This window comes from Martes martes, assembly GCF_963455335.1.
Source record: "Martes martes genome assembly, chromosome: 5".
Taxonomy (NCBI): domain Eukaryota; kingdom Metazoa; phylum Chordata; class Mammalia; order Carnivora; family Mustelidae; genus Martes; species Martes martes.
In genome coordinates this window covers 127,415,533-127,419,363 of record NC_137892.1, presented here as the reverse complement: position 1 = coordinate 127,419,363, position 3,831 = coordinate 127,415,533, and the positions used below count along the sequence as shown (strand labels likewise).

General features: G+C 41.4%; 1 pseudogene across 1 annotated transcript; it reads right to left on the bottom strand.

The window, feature by feature from the left end:
* Positions 1-455: 455 nt before the first annotated feature.
* LOC308343226 (importin subunit alpha-1-like) lies at positions 456-2,039 on the bottom strand (annotated as a pseudogene). Its single transcript has one exon. The product of its transcript is annotated as an importin subunit alpha-1-like (transcript).
* Positions 2,040-3,831: the final 1,792 nt, after the last annotated feature.

Here is a 3,831-nt window from a genome sequence, read left to right as displayed (position 1 = left end):
ACCTGAGCCGAAGGCAGATACTTAAACCACCCAGGCTCCCCCTTTTGTTTTTGTTTTTTAAGATTTTATTTATTTATTTGAGAGACAGAGGTGAGAGGTTTGCCAATGTAGCCGTAAGAGTGGAAAATGTCCGCTATTCATTAAGTCTCTGATTCCTTCTTTTTTTTTTTTTTTTTTGCAGGACATAGGAACGGTGAAGTAAAGAAAAGGGTGGAATTTAATCTTTATTTACAGGACACTGCAAGAGAGGAGATTCCACATAGAAATAAGAAACCAACTGGGAGGAGGAGCTTCATACAGTTTGTACAGTTTGGAATTGATCAAGTAGAGTTTTGTTGTAAAAAGTGCTACAATAACAAAACACATTTAAAAAGAGTTCTAAGTAGAGAAACAGTAAGACAAACCTCTACCAAACAGAGCACACCACAAACAACTTTTTGCGTCGGCTGTACAAGCTAAAAGTTAAAGGTCCCAGCAGTGCCATCCTGAACCTGGAACGTACAGCCTTCAGAGGTAGTTTCTGGCACAACATTCTGATCTTCCTCTTCCTCTACAGAGAAATACTTCTCAATCAAGTTTAATGAAGCTTTGTACTCATTTTCATGGTTTTGTAGAGCCTCGATTTTGTCCAAACCTCCACACTCTTCAATCATTATACTAAGTTTCTCGGTTTCACCTAGTTTCTCAGCAGCCTGAAAGATGTTGGAAATGGCATCCAGAATGACCAGAATAATTTTGGTATCCTTTGCAGTTAAGAGGTTCATCAATGGTTCTATTATGCCACAATGGACAAGGTATACAATCTGTTCAACTGTCCCACCACTTGTATAGTTGGTCACAGCCTAGACAGCTTCCTTTTGTGTCTTAAAGTCTGCCTTAGAGAGAACACCAATGAGGAATGGGACTAATCCATGATTCACAACTTGCTGTATCTGGTCCTGGCGGCCAGCTGTGATGTTTGACATTGTCCATGTGGCTTCCTTCTGAATATTAGTTTTGGGGTTCGTTAGCAGGCTAGGAAAGACAGCAAGCGCTCCTGCATCTATTACAACCTGAGTCTGTTCATCTGTCCCAGTGACAATATTTCCTACGGCTCTGAGCGCAGAAGTCACAATGGGCACTTCAGTAGCTCCTAGAAGCTTCACAAGCTGGGGCACAACTCCTGTTTTCACGACCATTTCAATCCGTTCCTTTGGACCATCCATCAGGTAGGAGATGGCCCAGCAGGTATCTGCCAAGACCTCTGGATCATCGTGATGCAGGAGACGAACTAAGATAGGAAGAATCTGCTCGACGGCATCTAGCGGGGGTGCGGGGTTCTTGTTGCGACAAAGGTTTGAAAGTGTCTAAGTAAGGTTACGTAAGTAGCCACATGCTAACGATGACATATCAGGAACCGCGAGGAGAGCCAGAAGCGGATCAACTGCACCATACTTGATGACCAAGTCTTGAAAAACGGAACCGTCACCTGCAATGTTTCCTAGAGCCCACACAGCCTGTTCGCTGATGTGGGCGTGGGAAGATGCCAACAGGGAAATGAATGCTGGGATAGCACCTCCATCTACCACAGCCTTGGTCTGTTCTGATGTCCCGGAAGCAATGTTAGTGAGAGCCCAAGCAGATTCAAACTGAATGGGACTACAATCAGTTCTGCCCAAGAAGGACACAAATTTTCGAATCAAACCAGCCCAGATTATGTTGTCTATTGGGGGCTGCTTTTCCCGAGAAAGCAGTTTCCTAGCAGGTTGAGTAGCCTGGAGCTGGCTTTCCAAATTGTTGCTATTTATGCCCTTGACAATGTCATCAACAGACCAATTTACAGTGCCCTGGTTGTTGTGGTTTTCCTGCAGTGGAGAGGTAGCATCATCGGGAAACGAGCTCACATTTCTCCTTTTCAGCATCTGGTCATCCTTCTTAGCTTTCCTCAGCTCCACATTAACTTCTATTCGACGCCACCTCATTTCTGTACTGTCTTTCCCCTTGTTCTTGAATCTGTTAAGGCGGACAGCTGGTGAATTAGCATTCTCGTTGGTGGACATGGTTATGAGACAAAGGGAGAAAGCTACACGGCCGGCTCAGGCTTCCACGGGAGGCAGTCCGGGACGCGCAGGCTGCAGGTCAGCTGCCCTCAAAACGTCCACCACGGATCACCCCAAAGACGGTGTCAAGTCTCTGATTCCTTCTTAAAAGGAATTAAGAGTGGCTTAAAATAGATGACACATCTATAATAAACCATTAGTAACATGTGAACAAAAGAACACAATTCAGGATGAGATAGATGTACTAGAACATAAGATAAGAAGTTCCTGCGGTGAAGCATACCATGCAGGTGTATGTTTCCCTAAAATCAAGAAAGATTTATTGAGGCACCTGGGTGCTTCAGTTGGTTGGGTGGCTGCCTTCGGCTCAGGTCAAGATCCCAGGGTCCTGGGATCGAGCCCCATATCCGGCTCCTTGCTCAGCAGGGAGCCTGCTTCTCCCTCTCCCTTTCCCTGATACTCTGCCTGCTGTGCTCTCTCTCTATCAAATAAATAAATAAAATTTATTATAAAAAAAAGATTTCTTTTTCTTATATATACATAAAAATTTATGAGTCTTTGGAATCCTTGCAAATACTTTTTTAGCTTTGAATAATTAGAAAAGTTTGGCATAATTGATGAATTTATGCTTTTCTATTCTACATCTAAATTCCGAGATAATCCAGTCAAAACTTTTTCCTTTTCAAGAATACTGGGAATTTCTTGATCTTATTAATATTCCTATACATCTGACTTTGTTATTATAATAGAACACTTTCTTTGTATAGCTTGTACTCAAAGTTCTTCCAACTCTTGGGTCATATTGCCATTTACTGCTGTGGCTAGATAATTATAGAGATCTGCATGTTCCTATTCCTGTAGGTTCAGGACTGCTTAGGTTTCCTGGGAGATACTTTGGAACACTCTTTTACGTCATTTAAACCAAAATATATCAACAATGACAACTAGTTAAATAATGCAAATAACTGATTCATTTAATCCCTTCTCTGGGTTATAGTAGTCTTGGTCATTTTCATTTTCAGATAACAAGACTAACTCCTTACAATTGTTTAATTTACCCAGAAATAGTTTTTAAATGTAACCATGATAGCTGATTAAAATATAGTCAGCAGGGAAAAGTGTTCTCATGAGTTCATGAGTTATATGCTGATTATTTTTCCCCTGTGCTATTCTAAAAGTCTCAGCACATTAATAACATGTAGTCAAATGTCTTGGGCTTGCATAAAACAAAAACCTTTAACTAAGACCACTAAAAATTAAACGAATAAGAGAGTGAAGAAGGTGTGAGGGAGGGGAAAAAGAACATCTTGTTAGGTACACAGAGCTTTCTCAGAAATGCATTTCAGCTAAATTAGATGAGACTGGTTCTCCTGAGCCAGAGACTGAACCAGCACCTCTCTTTCCCCTTCTTTCCTGCCCCTATGATTTCTTGTTTCTACTTCTTTCTGGCACCTGTTCCATTATCCTGCAGAATGGTTTCCTCTGCAAGACTCTTGAATTTTTGTACTTCATGATTTGAGGTTATGGATAGGTTTGGCCTGCTATGCCATAGAATCTGGGTCTAATTCTTTATGACTTTTTTGGTCTAACTCCCTACCATTGGCTGTACTCAGGGTTCTAATCTTGGGTGTAATCACTCCTACATTTATTCACTTAAAAAGAAAACACTCTTCGGGGACCTACCACAGGCCAATAATGCAGTAAGAGTTGGAGACTTAAAAATTATTGAAATAGTTCTCACTACAGAAGAAAATAAGCCAAAGATTAAGAGTCAAGTGGTATGTGTGTATGG